The sequence below is a fragment of the Procambarus clarkii genome, unplaced genomic scaffold, assembly GCF_040958095.1.
Source record: "Procambarus clarkii isolate CNS0578487 unplaced genomic scaffold, FALCON_Pclarkii_2.0 HiC_scaffold_109, whole genome shotgun sequence".
NCBI lineage: Eukaryota > Metazoa > Arthropoda > Malacostraca > Decapoda > Cambaridae > Procambarus > Procambarus clarkii.
This window is the reverse complement of record NW_027189142.1, coordinates 367759-391193: the sequence shown is the minus strand read 5'-3', so window position 1 is coordinate 391193 and position 23435 is coordinate 367759. Positions and strand designations below refer to the sequence as shown.

The 23435-nt window shown below is 46.3% G+C and overlaps 2 non-coding genes across 2 annotated transcripts; both read left to right on the top strand.

The window, feature by feature from the left end:
* The first annotated feature begins 714 nt into the window (after positions 1–714).
* On the top strand, positions 715–833 carry LOC138360394 (5S ribosomal RNA). The gene has a single exon (XR_011226342.1). It is a non-coding gene; the product is annotated as a 5S ribosomal RNA (ribosomal RNA).
* A 17189-nt stretch (positions 834–18022) lies between these two features.
* On the top strand, positions 18023–18141 carry LOC138360393 (5S ribosomal RNA). The gene has a single exon (XR_011226341.1). It is a non-coding gene; the product is annotated as a 5S ribosomal RNA (ribosomal RNA).
* Positions 18142–23435: the final 5294 nt, after the last annotated feature.

Below are 23435 nucleotides of genomic sequence, written 5' to 3'. Positions count from 1 at the left end.
CAACGTACTTCTTGATTGCTTGTAGAGACGAGCCCTTACGGTCTTTGAGTGCTGCGACCGCGGCTAGAACCATTTGACTAGTTTTCGGGTGAGCAACCTGGACGCGAGGTTTCCTGGTGGTGGCCACCACAGCAGCAGCAGCCGCAGCCTTCTTGGTAGGCTTTGCTTCTACCATGATGATGATGAGATAACCAAGGTGATGAGAGACGCTCAGACAGTCACGGGGGAATGATGCTGCCGCCGCTTGAGCCGAACCTATTTATGTGCCGGCACGGTACAGAAGCTGCAACCTGGCAACTCGTCCACCAATCACGACGGTTGGTTTTACGGCTCCGAAACCTGGATCCCATATCTTCTCTAAAATAGAAGCATTTGTTCATGTTCTTTGTAAAAGTATCATAAAGCAGGACAGATGAGACAAATATCATAAAAACTGAAGAGCAGATGAGCACACACATGTATGTATTACAAAAGAAAATCCACAAATTCATTAGAAATTGGCAGGGTAGGCTGAGGAAGTAGGTAGATGTAAAATGTCTGTAAATGGCGAAAGAACATAAACCCAAGACTGAATAAACGATGTTAAATATCCATGCCAAGGAGACAAAAATATGTTAGGATACAATTACCATTAAGACACCACAAGAAGGTCCGTATCCTGCCGTGATGACTAAAAAGAGTTGGTTATTAGCCACAATGTGTAGGCAGTCTCATGCCAACGGCCATACCACGTTGAGAACACCGCTTCTCGTCCGATCAGCGAAGTTAAGCAACGTTGGGTTTGGTTAGTACTTGGATGGGTGACCGCCTGGGAACACCAAATGCTGTTGGCAATAATGTTTTTTGTTTTGTTTTGTTTTGTTTCGTTTGTTTTTGTTTGAATGGCTGGCTGGCTGGCTGGCTCCACGGGAAATTCACGGAGTTGTGTGGAATAAGGCCTGGTAAAATGAATTAATATGTATGTCATGTTTAAAACAAACTCGCTTAATATAGTGTGTGAGGCTTTATACAAAAACAAACAACCAAAACAAAACATGTTGTATATATATATATATATATATATATATATATATATATATATATATATAGCTTAATCCGGGTTTGAACTCGCAACTCCAAGAATACGCATCACTTATATACACTTTACCACTGGACCACTGCAGGACACTTGATGCTGAGGTATCAATTTAATGACGTAAATGCCATTTCCACAAATAAATGATAATTTAAAAGTATTTGTATGTACAAATCTTTTCTGTTTAAAAGGCTACAATATCAGTTACTGATATAATTTGTGTTAATGTTTCTATACCCACAGGAAGGCATGTTTTTGCTTATATGTAAGGGGTACGGAGAAGGAATCCACAGACCATCATTCCCCTTCCCCCCCCCCCCCTCCCACCTACTACCACCACCACCACCACCACCACCACTACTCACCACCAATCACCACCAATCACCACCACCACCAATCACCACCAATCACCACCACCACACCTAACCGAAAACCCCCTAACACATCAACCCTCCCCCCAATCAACAGGCGAAATAATAACCCTCAAATGCCTGCCTGCCTGCCTGCCAGCCAGCCAATACTAACGGTCTTCTCAGAAAGAAAATCTCTTTGTATCTGTATTACTTGATGAAATGTATGATTCTAATAATGAAAATAAATTGTTATGTCGGTTGTATGAGCATAATGACCAATATGCACGTGATATGAATGAATTAAATAGTGTAGTTTTAAGTAATTAGGTTGTAGACACATTAAGCGGATATGATATTTGACGCGTCCAGAACTGGTGATTTTTGGTTTAGTTTTAAATGCACCACCACCACCACCACCACCATTGCTTCCCCAGAGCCTAATTAAGGACCGGTAAAAGGAGTCAATATGTATGTCATCTATAAAACCAAAGAATGAATAAAAACACACACACACACACCTACATTAATAGTACTAGGAAGATTGTATGGCATAAAAAAAAAAAAAAAAGTACTCCCATTGGGTCGTTTGAACTCGCGACTTCCAAAACACCAGCCACACACCTTACCACCCAGCCACCATAGAGTTGGTATAATTGTGCAACTTTAGTTATAAAACTAAAGTTCTTATTGTCTCAAATCTTATTGTCTGTTCTATGAAAAGGCATGATGTAAATTATGTATTTTTTGAATGATTGAATTGTAGGCACATTAAGCGGATTCGATATTTGATATATCCAGAAAAGGTGATTTCTGTTCAGTTTTAAAATGCATCACCGTTAACGCTAAAGGACTGGTAAAACGACTCGATGTTTGTCATTTTTAAAATAAACACTAAAACTAGGCCCTTAACATATATAATGTTTGAATATAAATTGAATGCATATAAATACAAAGTGGGAGTGGCTGGCTGGCTGGCTGCCTGCCTGCCTGGCTGGCTGGCTGGCTGGCTGGCTGGTTGGCTGACTGGCTGGCTGCCTGGCTGCCTGCCTGCCTGCCTGCCTGCCTGCCTGCCTGCCTGCCTGCCTGCCTGCCTGCCTGGCTGGCTGGCTGGCTGGCTGGCTGGCTGGCTGGCTGGCTGCCCGCCCGCCCGCCCGCCCGCCCGCCCGCCCGCCCGCCCGCCTGCTTGCCTTGCCTTGCCTTGCCTTGCCTTGCCTTGCCTTGGCTGTCCTGTCCTGTTATTGCCTTGCCTTGCCTTGCCTTGCCTTGCCTTGCCCTGCCCTGCCTTGGCTGCAGCTGGCTGGCTGGCCGTAAATCAACTCTTAACAACACCACACCACACCACACCATCACTCATCACCCATCACCCACCACCGGCCCCAGTCTCCCAGCCTCTCTTATATACCCGAGCAGGCCCTTTAAATTATTTGAATTGTTGCACTTCGGCCAATGGCACGATCGCTGCTGCTCAAACATATTCTGGTTCACAAGTATTATAATATATTATATTATATTATATTATATATATATATATATATATATATATATATATATATATATATATATATATATATATATATATTTATTCATGAAACACATTAAAACCTTGATCATTTATTCATTCGTTACGTCTAGTGAAGAATTGCTTTTGTTCATTTGTATGATTAAAAATTGATAGAATATGAATTCCTCGCTTAAAGTAAAATATAAAATATATATTGGATTTATATGATTGGTTAATATTCCAAGTGATGCTGAATATCCCCTATAATTTTGTTTTGTTTGTTTGTTTGTTATGTACACATTCCAAATGAAATCAATATAAATGTTATTATTAATGTTTGAAAGTTGATTGTCTACTTGAATCTCTCTATTAAAGTGTGTGTGGCTCCGGATGGAGCCTGGTTATGGTATTTGTCGTGGTGGGTGGCAGAAGTGCTTACTTCTTCTCTGTCTTCTTTGGCAAAAGAACTGCCTGAATGTTTGGAAGAACACCTCCCTGTGCAATGGTTACGCCAGACAGAAGTTTGTTGAGTTCTTCGTCGTTGCGGATGGCCAACTGCAAGTGACGTGGGATGATACGGGTCTTCTTGTTGTCACGTGCGGCGTTACCGGCGAGCTCCAGAACTTCGGCAGCGAGGTATTCCATGACGGCTGCCAGGTAGACAGGAGCGCCAGCACCGACGCGTTCGGCGTAGTTGCCCTTACGCAGCAGACGGTGAATTCTGCCCACGGGGAACTGAAGTCCGGCCCTGCTGGAGCGAGACTTTGACTTGCCCTTCACTTTGCCTCCCTTGCCGCGTCCTGACATTGCTGCTGCTGTTGTGGGTTTGTGGTGGTTTTATGCCGCCCCGCAGATCGAGCTTCGTGTTATATACCCCGCTCAGGATCAAGGGAGCCCGCCACTGACCAATCAGCGCGCTCCGCCACGCGACCCGCTCTGAGCTGAGTCGCGAGCGGGATATAAAAGGAAAGCTCGCCTCGCGCAAAAGTTCATTATTGTATCGCAACGCCAGCCAGCACGAGCATCATCATGCCACCCAAGGCATCTGGAAAGGCTGCCAAGAAGGCCGGAAAGGCCCAGAAGGCCATTGCCAAGGGCGATAAGAAAAAGAAGCGCAGGAGGAAGGAGAGCTACAGCATCTACATCTACAAAGTGCTGAAGCAGGTCCACCCCGACACTGGTATCTCTTCCAAAGCCATGTCGATCATGAACTCGTTCGTGAACGACATCTTCGAGCGCATCGCCGCCGAGGCTTCTCGCCTGGCCCACTACAACAAGCGTTCCACCATTACCAGTCGGGAGATCCAGACGGCTGTAAGGCTCCTGTTGCCCGGAGAACTGGCCAAGCACGCCGTCTCTGAGGGCACTAAGGCCGTCACCAAGTACACCTCCTCCAAGTAAACGGCTTACTTACTGCCCTGTGGTGGTGGCTTGGCCTCAAACCAACAAACTCGGCTCCATTGGAGCCACACTTTAATTTCTAAAGAGATTGTGAGTGTTAGACACCAATACTATTATAACAAAAACCTCTGTCACTGAAAGCAAATAGCTATAAAATGAGAATATTTATGAAACTGTCTGTGTGTGTTTCTCTCTCTCAGTGTCTGTCTGTCTGTCTGTCTGTCTGTCTGTCTGTCTGTCTGTCTGTCTGCCTGCCTGCCTGCCTGTCTGTCTGTCTGTCTGTCTGTCTGTCTGTCTGTCTGTCTGTCTGTCTGTCTGTCTGTCTGTCTGTCTTGTCTGTCTTGTCTGTCTGTCTGTGTGTGTCTCAACACATATAAGCACTCGGTATCTTTTTTCTAGAGATTAGAGATTCATTGTTATGTTCCACATTAGGATTACTATGCAGGCCACCCTCTTAGGTTTGAAAATGTCAAGAAAACGGTTAATTTAAAATGTCATCTCCTAACTTAACAGATTAAGCCAGAGGACCGAAAACAGAATAAAACAGGACTGGACAGTATATGTCACTTATACAAGCTGCTTTTATTTCTAGTACAGTATGACAATTTTTATTTTGGGGGGGGGGGGGTGATCCTTGACAGTGCATAAGAGTGAAAAGCGACGGCGTTTTGTTTGTAAGAGAACAGGTTGTACTACAAATGACTTGATTTATTGATATCACATGTATGTATGACACCTAAATTATGCTAGGAATGTCTGAAATCTCCTTAGAAGGATATTTTGGCCCTGAGAAGGGCCGAGTTTGGTGTATACTAGGGTGGTCGATTTAGCTTATGCACGCTCTCCACGGATACGGCGAGCAAGCTGAATGTCCTTTGGCATGATGGTGACACGCTTGGCGTGGATGGCACAGAGGTTAGTGTCCTCGAAGAGACCGACCAGGTAAGCCTCGGATGCCTCCTGTAAAGCCATGACGGCAGACGACTGGAAGCGAAGATCGGTCTTGAAGTCCTGGGCAATCTCGCGCACCAGACGCTGGAAGGGAAGTTTCCTGATGAGCAACTCGGTGCTCTTCTGGTAACGACGGATCTCACGCAGGGCGACCGTTCCGGGCCTGTAACGGTGAGGCTTCTTCACACCCCCTGTGGCAGGAGCAGACTTGCGTGCTGCCTTGGTGGCCAGCTGCTTACGAGGAGCCTTGCCTCCCGTGGACTTGCGAGCAGTCTGCTTGGTGCGAGCCATGGTGAACAACTGTGGTTTGTGATGGCCGGCGCCGAAAAATTTTTGCTTATATACGCCGTCTCGAGGCGCTTGCTCGAGCGCCATTGGCTGCTCGACTCGCCTACGTCACCCCGTTGCCCCTCCCCTCCTTCCTCTGGCTGCAGCCAACAGGCGGCTCACCTCAATCACTATTATCGCTGATTTTGCTCTATTTTTTGGATTTGTGCAAAAGTCATTTCACAGGGACGTGAAACAGACGAGTAGGCAACTGCAGTTTTGAAAGCGTTGTGAGAAAGCCGTGTCTACTCGACCACAAGCGTAAAGTAAGGGCAGGCAGGAGTTGCAATGCTACTAGTACGTCCGCTTGATGGGATATAGTCGGGAAATCGTGCGGGCATCCATCTTTTCATTGGCAACGGAAGCAGCAGCACGTCGCGCTCGCAGTGAGATCTAGGCGATACGCTGTTTGAGCGCCCCCGCACCTGCAACCACCTGCCTCTGCATTATTGCAGTTACATGGGACCACCGTTTTGAGGCATCTGACATCACAACCACCACAGTGATCCAACAGCATCGATTTAACAACAGCCAGAGATGCAGAGCGCTAGTAGCACCTGTTGCTAACTTGCAAGGTCAGGGCCGCTTGGTCGGCCCAGACGAGCATACTCTCGTGGTAACCCTACCTGGGGCCACATCCTTATCACAGCCATCTTCCATCCAAGGCAACAGCCAGGCAAACTGGCACACACCTCTTTTTCAGGCAACGACGGCTCTTCCTCTCGGCGTGTTCACGATTATGTTACAGCTTTATCAGTGATATAGCGTGCAAAGATACATTACCCTAGTGGGCCAACCCGTACTGCCACCCTGAATAAAACCAGGGACAGCTGGATGGCCTAACTTACGTAATGTGTATTGCCGTGTATAGCACTCTTTCTCTCCTCTGCTAAACATTTCTTCCTCTTCAGGCCGGGACCTACCCCCTGTGCGGTGAAAGTGCAGTGGGGTATTCGTCCTTTCCTCCCAGGTGGGGTCACAGCACGTGCTTGCGCCCTGTGTCTCCCTGCCTGGCTTGTTTGCTATGCCGATCCACTGCTAGAACCTCGTGATAGTGCGAGTCAACTAGCAGTGGGGGTTGCCCTTGAGTAACACCTTCAGGACTCACGAATACTTTGTATTTGTGCCGAACCGGGTTCAATTAGCCTGCTAAGAACCCGGAATTACGCCTCTGACAACCGAGCTCCAACCCACAGCTCACGAGCCTAAGATCCACAGCTCCACGGAGATCGCAGCTACCCAGCTGAGTCAACCCACACCACATCCTCCACCAGACCACTACCTCACCTAAAATGCACTGCCTTCGCCTCCTCTCTGCTCTTGATCCCCCCCTTGACCCTGACGGAATAGGACAGAAAATCTACATGATCACCCAGACTCCTTACACCTCCATCACCCCCATTGACAAAGGAATAAAGCTCTTTCTACCCTCTGAATCTGACCTCTATGCTTGCCTCACCCCCAAAGCCCGAACAGGACTACAGACACTTGGACTCACCCCTGCACTGACACTGGAACAGAAACATAATTGCACTGCTGTTGCCTTCAACGTAGACACCACCCTCCTCTCCACGATTACAACTTTAGACAAACAACGTACTGCCGACATCGGAAAAGCCAACAACATCATCATAGAAGATCTCTTCCACCCACCAAACACAAAGATCCTCAGAATCCGATGCTCCTCCCCCACTGAAGCTGAATCCCTCCTCACACATGGCTTTAAAGCAGACCACATTTCCATCCCACATTATAACTTCAAGATGAGCACATACCAATCCATTACACAATGCTTCAGGTGCTATGGATTCAACCATACCACCAGGCAATGCAAGGAAAAGGAACAAGCCTGCTCCTTGTGCGCCAACAAAGGTCATTTCTGGAAAGATTGCACAGAAGGTTCACGTTGCTGTATAAACTGTGGTGAAAACCATCCTGCCACCCACCACAATTGCAAAATCAGGGTGCAACTCATCAAGGCAATGAAGAATAAGACCCAAAACACACTACCCCAATATCAGGCCCAGACAGCACGCCAGCTCTATCCCCAAAACCTCACAAACCAGCTTCACCGCCCCAACACACTTCCCCAAAACGCTCAAACAATACCCATCAACCCTCAAGGTAGAGGTGCCCTGCTCCCCACCCCCCCAGGTTTCCCACCTCTCCAAACCCACACCACCAGTGGACACCATCTCGCAAACCACCATACTCAGGCCCCCCCTCCCCCCCCTCACCCACCAACAGACGACACCCCGAGAATAGTGGCAGCTATCATAATAGCGCAGATATCAGCACAAGGAGACACGAGGAAGGCAATTTCCAACATCCAACAAATCCTACTAGCAAACAACCTCCCTCCAATAGTCATCCCTCCCAGCTTGGCGTCACAACCAGTACAACCCCTAACACCTCCCCCCATCACCCCACAAGCACTTACACCACCACCACCACCCCTTATTACTCCCCAGACACAAAACCCAGGATCACCCCCACCCCCTATCACACTCCAGGCATCAAACCCAGTACCACCCCCACCCCTCATCTCCTCCCAGACAAAAAACCCAGCACCACCCCCACCCCCTTCCCCACCCCCTATCACAACCCAGGCAACAAACCCAGTACAACCCCCACCTCTCATCACCTTCCAGACAGAAAACCCAGCACCACCCCTACTCTCTTCCCCACCCCCCATCACCCCCCAGACATCAAACCCAGTACCACCCCTACTCTCGCCCCCACCCCTCACCACCTCACAGACAACAAACCCAACACCACCCCCTCCCACCATCACCCCCCAAGCACCAAACCCAGAACAATCTACACCCTCCCCTGACACCCAGGCCTCTAACTGCTTCTCACAGACCATGCTCCCCATGACAGCTACCCCTCTTCAGTCAAAAAGATCAAGCCCACCAAAACACAAAACAACTCTCCAAATGAAAAGAACAAACTCACCAAAACAAAACAAAAAATTTCTGCATGCAAGACGAACAACCCCAAAACACAAGAAACCCGACCCATCAATAAAAAGGACATCAGATACCAAGAAACATGTAACCTCCCTCACCTCAGCCCACACGCCCAACACGTCTACTCACCTCACGCCCAACACGCTAGCCAACCTCACGCCCCTAACCCAATACCACACAGGTACAAAGCCCAAAATCCCACAAAATTTGCCCCAAAACGTGTCTTTCTCAGCCAAGAGGACTAACACCTCCCCAGACCACTCCCTCACCCCTACACCAAAACTTCCTAAATTCATACCAGAAACCATGCAAAACGGACGCCATACATATCTCCTACCCAAATCTATAATTACCAAATCTGTCTACACAACGAATCAATCCACAAAGGAGAACCCCTCCGGTTCAAATGCCACAAACACTCCCCCAACAAGTCAGTAAATATGAAAATCACACAATTTAACGTTAGAGCATATTACAACATCAGACACCTAATTGCTAACTTTGTGGAGAATGAAAGACCGGATGTGCTGCTACTAAACAGCACATGCGTGACGAACTCTCACAAAATTAGACATTTTGGCTTCACAACATACCAATCTCCTGATGAAGCTTACGAAGGGGTTGCTATTCTAATAAAGAACACCTATAAACATGACCTCCTCACTACCAACTGGCAACACAAACACTTCCTAGCAGTTCGCATTCACACTCAACACGGGCAGATGATCATTGGTACCACATACATTCGTCCAAACTTGGGTCTCCCCCTCCAGGACCTAAACATTCTCTTCAACCACACACACATACCAGTCTTCCTCCTAGCAGACTTAAATGCAAAACACCAAACATTCAACCATCGCCAACACAACATGCACGGTCAACAACTACACCAACTCCACCAAAACAAACACCTCACCTTCCTTGGCCCTGACTTCCAAACAACCTACACACACAATGGAACTGGGAGACCAGATCTAATCCTCACCAACAGAGCAGGCACCCACCTACAACACTACATCACACCCGGACCCCTCACTGGCTCAGATCACATACCCATATCACTCACACTCTCCAGCAACCCCATACTCATCCCAGCCACCCCACAATATGACTATCAAAATGCAGACTGGGAAGCCTTCAAACAACACCTAACTGCCAGCACACAGCCCTACAACTTCCAAGACAAACCACACACAGACATAGATTCCCAAGTCCTCACCATCCAGAATAACATCATACAAGCAGCTGATGCTACCATTCCAAAAACAACCCACAAAACCAGATACTCCTTTTTTCCTTCGATCAGAACAAAAAGGCTACTCTCCTGCTATCACAACAGATTCACCCACAACCTTCACAGATACAATCAAGTAAACACAGACCTCACAATACTCAAAAACCACATACTCAACAGCCTTGACCAAGACCATGCTAACCACTGGGAGAAACTCATACATAAAGCTGAAATACAAAGAAAAACAACTCCACAACAATTCTGGAACTTCATAAAGAGGATCAGAGGAAACTCCTCCTCTTCTGCCTTTACATACATCACTCACAACAATCAAAACTACACCGATCCCTCAGAAGTAATAGGCATATTCAAACAACACTGGCAGGACATCTTCAATCCCCACCCCCCACAGCCAACAGCAATACAAAACATAAACAGAGTAGAAACATGGATACGACACAACCCTCATGCCATCACACACTACCCTACCATTGACCTCACGACACTAGACGACTTAGAAAGTGACCTCACAGAATCAATACTACCTGAAGAAGTTAAACTCATGCTCAAGAACACCAGACGTAAAGCCCCAGGAGCCTCTGGCATTGGCCAAGCTCTCCTCAAGCAACTTCCAGACCCCCTAATCTTAGCACTCACAGAAGTCTACAACGCCTCACTAGCATCAGGATATTTCCCAAGCCCATTCAAAGAAGCCACAGCAATCCTCATTCCAAAACCCCAAAAATCCCCGACAGACCCTAAGAACTACAGACCGATCAGCTTACTAGAGACATTAGGAAAAGTATACGAAAAACTCATTAATCATAAACTCAGGAATCACCTAGAACACAAAAACATATTGACAGACAAACAATTTGGCTTCAGACAACACCGCTCAACACAAGACGCACTGAACATAATAACAAACTACCTCTCCATAAATAAACACCAAAGGGCCAAGACGGCCCTCATTGCAAAGGACGTCGAAAAAGCTTTTGACACTGTATGGCACGACGGCCTACGTTACAAACTCTGCACTATGTTTCAACTATCTGATAACATGCAGAGGCTACTTTGCAGCTTTCTAACAAATAGAAAGATGCAGATCAAGTTCCTCAGCAAGCTGTCAGGTTATTTCAACCTAAATGCAGGTGTCCCTCAGGGCTCAGTTCTTTCACCAACCTTATACATACTCTATATAAACGACATCCCTGACCCAGTATACTGGACATCAATGACCCTTTGCTACGCTGACGACGTAACCCAACTGATCACAGACTATACGATTAACGCCCTCACACGGAAAGCACAACAAGAAATAGACAAAGTCACCCTTTGGGAACACGACTGGCGAATAAAAACAAACCCCAACAAGTCAAAAATAACTTACTTTTTCTACAACAAACGACGTAACCCTGACCCAGTAAAACTCTACTCTCAATCACCAGATGCAACCCAGATCCCAAGAGTCAACAAAACCACAGTACTTGGACTCACACTAGACTTTAACCTTCGCTTTCACACACACATAACACCCAAGAAAGCTATAGCCTCAAACGCCCTATCAAAACTCTACCCACTCAAACATGCCTCCCAAGCCACCAAGCTCTACTTATACAAAACACTTATTCTCCCACTCCTAACATATGCACCGATCCCACTCACACTTGCAGCACCAACAAATAGGAAGAAACTCCAGCGTACCCAGAACAGGGCTCTGAGATGGGTGTTCGATACCCATTGGCAGGACTTCACCACCAGTGAGGCCCTGCATGAGAGGGCGAACATCCCACCTCTGAACATAACCTGGGATACTATGGGGAAGAAACAGATTGACAGAATTCTCACCTATCATGACAACTACGACACGTTCCTCAGAAACGTCCTAAGCAGACCCAGACATACGCACAACCTCTTTAACCTGATCGACGATCCACCTCCTGCTCCGTCCTTTACATAACCCCTCTCCTATAATATCACTACTCAAATCACCAAACTTCCAACTATAACCTCCTAACTCTTCTCCTCCCTCTTTAGGGGGGGACCAACTAGCTCCCGTTTTCTGGTGCCTTGGGTGGGCCACGATGCTGATTATCAGATCAAAGACCACATCTGGTGTGAGCCTCCAGGGCACACCCAGCTGAGGGCTGCTGTCTCCGTGGGTGCTCAGAAAAGACGAATTGTTGTCACAGATCCGATTCCTTGCCTTCACTGCCTAGTCTGGTCATAACGATTTCAATGCCATGCAGCTGGGTCTAGCCCTGGCACTTTACCTCATACTAAAAACCCTTCCTCTCACCCCCACTAATTCTTCCCCTATCCCCACTTCCACGCTCACCCATTAGGGTATCTTGACCTATATTTAATTCATTCATTCATGGGCATTCGTCACATCAAGCAGGAGAGGTCATCATCATCATCAAGCAGGAGAGGAAGCTTGCACCTAGCACTGCCGGGTGGGTAAATATTGAGCAGCAACGTGAGCGCTTCCCTCCTGATTTCTAGCGTGGTGCCTGCATAGGCATCATGCTTTTCAGAGTGAAGGTGCGGTTCCGAGGAACCGACACCACTTTTAACAAGGCCGAGATCATGGAGCTACTGACCTCGACCTCTGGGGTAGCACCCATCGACGTCGTTATGGACGTTAAGGGACCCCAAATTCTCTTCAGTAGTGCAGCTGCACTAGAAACCCTTTTTACCACAACGTCGACCACTGCACTCGAGGCAAAGGGGCTAACACTCCTGCCTCCCCTCCAGTTCCAGGCTATAAGAACAGTATTCATCCACAGAGTGAGTGCCATCATCGCCGAACAGCCCATCACTGAGATCGTGAAGAGCATAAACGCTCTGAACCGGTCTCTCACAGCCATCTTGGCCCACCTCATCCAGCAGGGTGAAAGCGGGAGGCCAACCCTCAAAGTCACCCTCAAGACTCCAGCAGAGGCTACTCTCGCGGCCGACAACGGACTCAGATGCTGTGGAGTGGCCTGCACACCCCACCAGATCACCAGGCAGCGTTACTTCCGCCTTCGTCAATGTTTTCGGTGTTATCAATACACCCACTACGCCCAGAAGTGCCCAAACAGGCTGCAGAAATGCAGCATTTGTACTGGAGAACACCATCACAGGACCTGCACAGCCACCATCAAGCGCTGTCTACTTTGCAACGGAGAACACACAGCCGTCTCTCAAGACTGCCCCACCAGGCAGGAAGAAATAGCGAAAATGATCGACGCCAGACCTCGAAATCCTACTCCAAGAATGAAATCTTTCAACATTCAAGCAGAAGCCTTCCCAGCACTCCCGACAAGTGGCGCCGCGAGCGGCGCACAACTCAACTACTGGACCAGCAGCTCCCGCGCCAGCCACTCAAGGTCACAGACAACACCTCTCAACCCAGCCAGCCAGCCGTCCTCACTCACGCCGCCTGCAGCCACCCCTGATAGCACTGTTGCAGCCCTGATACACTTCGCAACGGCGCTCTCAGGCGAAGATCTCAGACTACGTTATGAATTACTGAAGGAACTGTACAAGGAGAACAACCTACCATCGTTTGTGATACCAGAGGCCATGTTCACCTCCCGCTCTACTACAACAGAGGCCAACCCTACACCAGCCACTCCTGCAAACCCGACTACGGCAAACGACAGCACCCCAACGGCTTCACAACCGATCTCAACATCTGCTGAATCAGCAACTGTCATCGCACCTGAACCCAAAGTGACTACCAGCATAGCAGCCCCGAAAATGTTCAACCCATACACTACTGTCATGAGTTTTGTCGAAGAAAACACCGACCCGAGAATGCAAGAATTCCACGTACCACTGCGGGACCCAGTATATGAACACGAGGACGGGGACGGCTGCGAATTGTCAGAATTCGACAATGAATCGGTCTCCCCAGTAAGCCTAGATGGTCTGCGATCCCCACGCAGATTCCTGATTCACGACCCCAAGGACACAGAAGAACCATTGTCAATCCTGGACGTGGAAGCACGAACAATAACGAAAAAACACAGAAACGGCGAGGAAACTGTTACCAGGGTAGTAACTGACATGAAAACCCTGATGTACAACAGCGTATGGCGAGCAGCAAGAGAAGAACTGAACGATTATAAAGTAGTGACAAGACCCACACCTTCACCAAGCACGCCAACAGACCAAACTCCACGCAAGAGAACAAGGAAGAATAACAAGCCTAGCTTCAACACCAGACTCGCCCGAAGGTAGCCGCCTTCACCCCCCCCCCCCTCTTTAGGGGTATAGGGACCTAATTTTGCTCGTTTTGAGGTGGTGGAACCCCTGCAAGCTTCGGAGCAGACCAACGTGCAAGACAGAAGACGGAAGACTCCAGCTTCAAAGAAGAAAGAAGACTTCAGCTTCAAAGAAGAAAGAAGACTTCAACTCCTAAGAAGAAAGAAGACTCCACACGTCATGAGGAAAGAAGACCTCACACCGCCGCCCCTCCCTCGGGACCCTGCCAGCCAAGCCTAAGCCGACCAGGTGTTCAAGTAGCCTCATATTCAGCCGCGCAGCTGGGTCTAGCCCTGGCTCTATCTCTACAACTCCGACGCTTCCTCTCACCCAAGCTATTCTTCACCTATACCCACTTCAAAGCTCACCCGAAGGGTATCTTGTCCTATATTTAATTCGATTCGGCATTCGTCAATTCGATTCACACAACTTCAACACCATGACTGGACGCGGCAAGGGAGGCAAGGGACTCGGAAAGGGTGGCGCCAAGCGTCATCGTAAGGTGCTACGTGACAACATCCAGGGCATCACCAAGCCCGCTATTCGTCGCTTAGCTCGTCGTGGCGGCGTGAAGCGTATTTCGGGTCTCATCTACGAAGAGACCCGTGGCGTCCTGAAGGTGTTCCTCGAGAACGTCATCCGTGATGCTGTAACCTACACGGAACACGCCAAGAGGAAGACCGTCACTGCCATGGACGTGGTGTACGCTCTGAAGCGCCAGGGTCGTACCCTCTACGGATTCGGCGGATAAGAGCTTGGCTAATCCATCGATTCCACCCACCACCACCTCAAAACGGGACCTAATTAGGTCCCTATACTTTTTTACTGAAGGGCTTAATAGACGATAACATAAATTGTTTTGATATCAGCTAGCACATTGGGTCTTATGAAATCTATTTTTTATCCTCGCATGCTTAAAGGGACTCTGATTGGGGAGGGAGGGGGGGGGGGGGAAGGTTTGTTACGTTATATACTAGCAGAGCAGGATCATTGGTGGGGGGGGGGGGGGTGAGGGGGAGAGAGAGAGAGAGAGAGATCTTTCCCAACTCTTCCTTTTTACATGAGTGAGCTACCCGTTTTATTAATTTTATCCTTCTCAGAGCTGTTTTGATAGTATCCAAATGATGGTAAATGAAAAGGGAGGACACGAATATCTACCCAGAATTCAGGACTTTGGTTTGGTTTGATGTCCATAGGGAATGGAAAGGATGGGGGAGGTAGAGGGATGGGGAGATGAAATTCAGGAAGAGGATGCGGGTGTAGAGAGAGAGGAGGTTTGAAAGTTCGGTGGCCTGTCCACCATGGGTTGACATTTTTGTATGTGTTGTTTGTTTGCGTATGTGTTATGTTGGGTTGGCAATCGATATGCATGTTTGAGTGCGAATCTTTTTCTCTCTCAACTTAGGTATACGTTTATGTCGTACCTAAAAGCGAGAACCACACTATTGGGACAAGTATGCAAGGCCCAATTTTCCTAACAAGCACAGTTAATTTTGTTATTTTCGAACATTTCTTTCCAAATTGGTTTATCCAATTAACAGTATTATATTAAGATCATGAATTGCTGGGTTAGGTTAGGTTAGGTTAGGTTAGGTTAGGTTAGCTTAGCTTAGGTTAGGTTAGGTTAGGTTAGGTTAGGTTAGCTTAGCTTAGCTTGGGTTAGCTTAGGTTAGGTTAGGTTAGCTTAGCTTGGGTTAGCATAGGTTAGGTTAGGTTTGATTACATTTCTATGTTAGATTTAACTCAAATTCAAAACAATTGCAGTCATTCGGCTTGTTAGTCAACTTGCCTCTAATAGGGGCAATTTGTCTAACAAGACTATTTAGTTTTGTGTGCATATATATATATATATATATATATATATATATATATATATATATATATATATATATATATATATATATATATATATATATATATATATATATATATATATATATATATATATATATATATATATATATATATATATATATATATATATATATATATATATATATATTATAGCTTCAAGACTCCGAACCAATATAGAAGCATCAAGAGGAAGTGCTTGTGTTATGGGCCAATAGGCCTTCTGCAGTTACTTCCATTCTTATGTTTTTATTCCCATTGGTTCGTGTTTTATCTTGTGTAAATGTCAATCACCTCACCAAAAACTTTGGTACCATATCACCTCACCCATGTATGTGTGTATATATATATATATATATATATATGTCGTACCTAGTAGCCAGAACTCACTTCTCAGCCTACTATTCAAGGCCCGATTTGCCTAATAAGCCAAGTTTTCCTGAATTAATATATTTACTATAATTTTTTTCTTATGAAATGATAAAGCAACCCTTTTCTCTATGTATGAGGTCATTTTTTTTTTATTGGAGTTAAAATTAACGTAGATATATGACCGAACCTAACCAACCCTACCTAACCTAACCTAACCTATATTTATAGGTAAGGTTAGGTTAGGTAGCCAAAAAAAGCTAGGTTAGGTTAGGTTAGGTAGGTTAGGTAGCCGAAAAAACATTAATTCATGAAAACTTGGCTTATTAGGCAAATCGGGCCTTGAATAGTAGGCTGAGAAGTGCGTTCTGGCTATTAGGTACGACATATATATATATATATATATATATATATATATATATATATATATATATATATATATATATATATATATATATATATATATATATATATATATATATATATATATAATATACAGAGTAAATCTACCCCAAAAGTAATGATTTATTTGTCTACAAAACTAAACTCTTTTTGGAATCATATGAGGCCCCTCCACTGAGGGGGGAGGCCTGGATGTTTATTGTCATGTGTATTCATGCTGCTTGCATGTCGTCGTTTATTTTGCCTTTGTTGTTTTCTTGACAGCTTTCTTTGCCTTGGGTGGTTTGGGAGATTTTGAAGCTCTCTTTATTTTGGGCTTTTTGTTCCCAACAACAAGCTGCTGCTGCTGCTGCTTCTTTTTCAAGGCTGTAGGTGGTTTGTTGCTTGTGGCGGCTTTCTTGGGAGTTACCACGGCCTTCTTTGCTGCTGTAGATGGTTTCTTGGTTGTGGTGGCTTTCTTGGGAGTTAGAACGGCCCTCTTCTCTGCTACGGCCAGCTTGAATGATCCACTAGCTCCACTTCCCTTGGTCTGAACAAGAATGCCGTCAGCCACTGCTTTCTTGAGAAATCTTCGGATGTAAATGGCGATCTTGGCAGCCTCGACTTTGTTGTTGGCAACAACGTACTTCTTGATTGCTTGTAGAGACGAGCCCTTACGGTCTTTGAGTGCTGCGACCGCGGCTAGAACCATTTGACTAGTTTTCGGGTGAGCAACCTGGACGCGAGGTTTCCTGGTGGTGGCCACCACAGCAGCAGCAGCCGCAGCCTTCTTGGTAGGCTTTGCTTCTACCATGATGATGATGAGATAACCAAGGTGATGAGAGACGCTCAGACAGTCACGGGGGAATGATGCTGCCGCCGCTTGAGCCGAACCTATTTATGTGCCGGCACGGTACAGAAGCTGCAACCTGGCAACTCGTCCACCAATCACGACGGTTGGTTTTACGGCTCCGAAACCTGGATCCCATATCTTCTCTAAAATAGAAGCATTTGTTCATGTTCTTTGTAAAAGTATCATAAAGCAGGACAGATGAGACAAATATCATAAAAACTGAAGAGCAGATGAGCACACACATGTATGTATTACAAAAGAAAATCCACAAATTCATTAGAAATTGGCAGGGTAGGCTGAGGAAGTAGGTAGATGTAAAATGTCTGTAAATGGCGAAAGAACATAAACCCAAGACTGAATAAACGATGTTAAATATCCATGCCAAGGAGACAAAAATATGTTAGGATACAATTACCATTAAGACACCACAAGAAGGTCCGTATCCTGCCGTGATGACTAAAAAGAGTTGGTTATTAGCCACAATGTGTAGGCAGTCTCATGCCAACGGCCATACCACGTTGAGAACACCGCTTCTCGTCCGATCAGCGAAGTTAAGCAACGTTGGGTTTGGTTAGTACTTGGATGGGTGACCGCCTGGGAACACCAAATGCTGTTGGCAATAATGTTTTTTGTTTTGTTTCGTTTGTTTTTGTTTGAATGGCTGGCTGGCTGGCTGGCTCCACGGGAAATTCACGGAGTTGTGTGGAATAAGGCCTGGTAAAATGAATTAATATGTATGTCATGTTTAAAACAAACTCGCTTAATATAGTGTGTGAGGCTTTATACAAAAACAAACAACCAAAACAAAACATGTTGTATATATATATATATATATATATATATATATATATATATATATATATATATATATATATATATATATAGCTTAATCCGGGTTTGAACTCGCAACTCCAAGAATACGCATCACTTATATACACTTTACCACTGGACCACTGCAGGACACTTGATGCTGAGGTATCAATTTAATGACGTAAATGCCATTTCCACAAATAAATGATAATTTAAAAGTATTTGTATGTACAAATCTTTTCTGTTTAAAAGGCTACAATATCAGTTACTGATATAATTTGTGTTAATGTTTCTATACCCACAGGAAGGCATGTTTTTGCTTATATGTAAGGGGTACGGAGAAGGAATCCACAGACCATCATTCCCCTTCCCCCCCCCCCCCTCCCACCTACTACCACCACCACCACCACCACCACCACTACTCACCACCAATCACCACCAATCACCACCACCACCAATCACCACCAATCACCACCACCACACCTAACCGAAAACCCCCTAACACATCAACCCTCCCCCCAATCAACAGGCGAAATAATAACCCTCAAATGCCTGCCTGCCTGCCTGCCAGCCAGCCAATACTAACGGTCTTCTCAGAAAGAAAATCTCTTTGTATCTGTATTACTTGATGAAATGTATGATTCTAATAATGAAAATAAATTGTTATGTCGGTTGTATGAGCATAATGACCAATATGCACGTGATATGAATGAATTAAATAATGTAGTTTTAAGTAATTAGGTTGTAGACACATTAAGCGGATATGATATTTGACGCGTCCAGAACTGGTGATTTTTGGTTTAGTTTTAAATGCACCACCACCACCACCACCACCATTGCTTCCCCAGAGCCTAATTAAGGACCGGTAAAAGGAGTCAATATGTATGTCATCTATAAAACCAAAGAATGAATAAAAACACACACACACACACCTACATAATAGTACTAGGAAGATTGTATGGCATAAAAAAAAAAAAAAAAGTACTCCCATTGGGTCGTTTGAACTCGCGACTTCCAAAACACCAGCCACACACCTTACCACCCAGCCACCATAGAGTTGGTATAATTGTGCAACTTTAGTTATAAAACTAAAGTTCTTATTGTCTCAAATCTTATTGTCTGTTCTATGAAAAGGCATGATGTAAATTATGTATTTTTTGAATGATTGAATTGTAGGCACATTAAGCGGATTCGATATTTGATATATCCAGAAAAGGTGATTTCTGTTCAGTTTTAAAATGCATCACCGTTAACGCTAAAGGACTGGTAAAACGACTCGATGTTTGTCATTTTTAAAATAAACACTAAAACTAGGCCCTTAACATATATAATGTTTGAATATAAATTGAATGCATATAAATACAAAGTGGGAGTGGCTGGCTGGCTGGCTGCCTGCCTGCCTGGCTGGCTGGCTGGCTGGCTGGCTGGTTGGCTGACTGGCTGGCTGCCTGGCTGCCTGCCTGCCTGCCTGCCTGCCTGCCTGCCTGCCTGGCTGGCTGGCTGGCTGGCTGGCTGGCTGGCTGGCTGGCTGGCTGGCTGGCTGGCTGCCCGCCCGCCCGCCCGCCCGCCCGCCCGCCCGCCCGCCCGCCCGCCTGCTTGCCTTGCCTTGCCTTGCCTTGCCTTGCCTTGCCTTGGCTGTCCTGTCCTGTTATTGCCTTGCCTTGCCTTGCCTTGCCTTGCCTTGCCCTGCCCTGCCTTGGCTGGCCGTAAATCAACTCTTAACAACACCACACCACACCACACCATCACTCATCACCCATCACCCACCACCGGCCCCAGTCTCCCAGCCTCTCTTATATACCCGAGCAGGCCCTTTAAATTATTTGAATTGTTGCACTTCGGCCAATGGCACGATCGCTGCTGCTCAAACATATTCTGGTTCACAAGTATTATAATATATTATATTATATTATATTATATATATATATATATATATATATATATATATATATATATATATATATATATATATATATATATATATATATATATTTATTCATGAAACACATTAAAACCTTGATCATTTATTCATTCGTTACGTCTAGTGAAGAATTGCTTTTGTTCATTTGTATGATTAAAAATTGATAGAATATGAATTCCTCGCTTAAAGTAAAATATAAAATATATATTGGATTTATATGATTGGTTAATATTCCAAGTGATGCTGAATATCCCCTATAATTTTGTTTTGTTTGTTTGTTTGTTATGTACACATTCCAAATGAAATCAATATAAATGTTATTATTAATGTTTGAAAGTTGATTGTCTACTTGAATCTCTCTATTAAAGTGTGTGTGGCTCCGGATGGAGCCTGGTTATGGTATTTGTCGTGGTGGGTGGCAGAAGTGCTTACTTCTTCTCTGTCTTCTTTGGCAAAAGAACTGCCTGAATGTTTGGAAGAACACCTCCCTGTGCAATGGTTACGCCAGACAGAAGTTTGTTGAGTTCTTCGTCGTTGCGGATGGCCAACTGCAAGTGACGTGGGATGATACGGGTCTTCTTGTTGTCACGTGCGGCGTTACCGGCGAGCTCCAGAACTTCGGCAGCGAGGTATTCCATGACGGCTGCCAGGTAGACAGGAGCGCCAGCACCGACGCGTTCGGCGTAGTTGCCCTTACGCAGCAGACGGTGAATTCTGCCCACGGGGAACTGAAGTCCGGCCCTGCTGGAGCGAGACTTTGACTTGCCCTTCACTTTGCCTCCCTTGCCGCGTCCTGACATTGCTGCTGCTGTTGTGGGTTTGTGGTGGTTTTATGCCGCCCCGCAGATCGAGCTTCGTGTTATATACCCCGCTCAGGATCAAGGGAGCCCGCCACTGACCAATCAGCGCGCTCCGCCACGCGACCCGCTCTGAGCTGAGTCGCGAGCGGGATATAAAAGGAAAGCTCGCCTCGCGCAAAAGTTCATTATTGTATCGCAACGCCAGCCAGCACGAGCATCATCATGCCACCCAAGGCATCTGGAAAGGCTGCCAAGAAGGCCGGAAAGGCCCAGAAGGCCATTGCCAAGGGCGATAAGAAAAAGAAGCGCAGGAGGAAGGAGAGCTACAGCATCTACATCTACAAAGTGCTGAAGCAGGTCCACCCCGACACTGGTATCTCTTCCAAAGCCATGTCGATCATGAACTCGTTCGTGAACGACATCTTCGAGCGCATCGCCGCCGAGGCTTCTCGCCTGGCCCACTACAACAAGCGTTCCACCATTACCAGTCGGGAGATCCAGACGGCTGTAAGGCTCCTGTTGCCCGGAGAACTGGCCAAGCACGCCGTCTCTGAGGGCACTAAGGCCGTCACCAAGTACACCTCCTCCAAGTAAACGGCTTACTTACTGCCCTGTGGTGGTGGCTTGGCCTCAAACCAACAAACTCGGCTCCATTGGAGCCACACTTTAATTTCTAAAGAGATTGTGAGTGTTAGACACCAATACTATTATAACAAAAACCTCTGTCACTGAAAGCAAATAGCTATAAAATGAGAATATTTATGAAACTGTCTGTGTGTGTTTCTCTCTCTCAGTGTCTGTCTGTCTGTCTGTCTGTCTGTCTGTCTGTCTGTCTGTCTGCCTGCCTGCCTGCCTGTCTGTCTGTCTGTCTGTCTGTCTGTCTGTCTGTCTGTCTGTCTGTCTGTCTGTCTGTCTGTCTGTCTGTCTTGTCTGTCTTGTCTGTCTGTCTGTGTGTGTCTCAACACATATAAGCACTCGGTATCTTTTTTCTAGAGATTAGAGATTCATTGTTATGTTCCACATTAGGATTACTATGCAGGCCACCCTCTTAGGTTTGAAAATGTCAAGAAAACGGTTAATTTAAAATGTCATCTCCTAACTTAACAGATTAAGCCAGAGGACCGAAAACAGAATAAAACAGGACTGGACAGTATATGTCACTTATACAAGCTGCTTTTATTTCTAGTACAGTATGACAATTTTTATTTTGGGGGGGGGGGTGATCCTTGACAGTGCATAAGAGTGAAAAGCGACGGCGTTTTGTTTGTAAGAGAACAGGTTGTACTACAAATGACTTGATTTATTGATATCACATGTATGTATGACACCTAAATTATGCTAGGAATGTCTGAAATCTCCTTAGAAGGATATTTTGGCCCTGAGAAGGGCCGAGTTTGGTGTATACTAGGGTGGTCGATTTAGCTTATGCACGCTCTCCACGGATACGGCGAGCAAGCTGAATGTCCTTTGGCATGATGGTGACACGCTTGGCGTGGATGGCACAGAGGTTAGTGTCCTCGAAGAGACCGACCAGGTAAGCCTCGGATGCCTCCTGTAAAGCCATGACGGCAGACGACTGGAAGCGAAGATCGGTCTTGAAGTCCTGGGCAATCTCGCGCACCAGACGCTGGAAGGGAAGTTTCCTGATGAGCAACTCGGTGCTCTTCTGGTAACGACGGATCTCACGCAGGGCGACCGTTCCGGGCCTGTAACGGTGAGGCTTCTTCACACCCCCTGTGGCAGGAGCAGACTTGCGTGCTGCCTTGGTGGCCAGCTGCTTACGAGGAGCCTTGCCTCCCGTGGACTTGCGAGCAGTCTGCTTGGTGCGAGCCATGGTGAACAACTGTGGTTTGTGATGGCCGGCGCCGAAAAATTTTTGCTTATATACGCCGTCTCGAGGCGCTTGCTCGAGCGCCATTGGCTGCTCGACTCGCCTACGTCACCCCGTTGCCCCTCCCCTCCTTCCTCTGGCTGCAGCCAACAGGCGGCTCACCTCAATCACTATTATCGCTGATTTTGCTCTATTTTTTGGATTTGTGCAAAAGTCATTTCACAGGGACGTGAAACAGACGAGTAGGCAACTGCAGTTTTGAAAGCGTTGTGAGAAAGCCGTGTCTACTCGACCACAAGCGTAAAGTAAGGGCAGGCAGGAGTTGCAATGCTACTAGTACGTCCGCTTGATGGGATATAGTCGGGAAATCGTGCGGGCATTCGTCACATCAAGCAGGAGAGGTCATCATCATCATCAAGCAGGAGAGGAAGCTTGCACCTAGCACTGCCGGGTGGGTAAATATTGAGCAGCAACGTGAGCGCTTCCCTCCTGATTTCTAGCGTGGTGCCTGCATAGGCATCATGCTTTTCAGAGTGAAGGTGCGGTTCCGA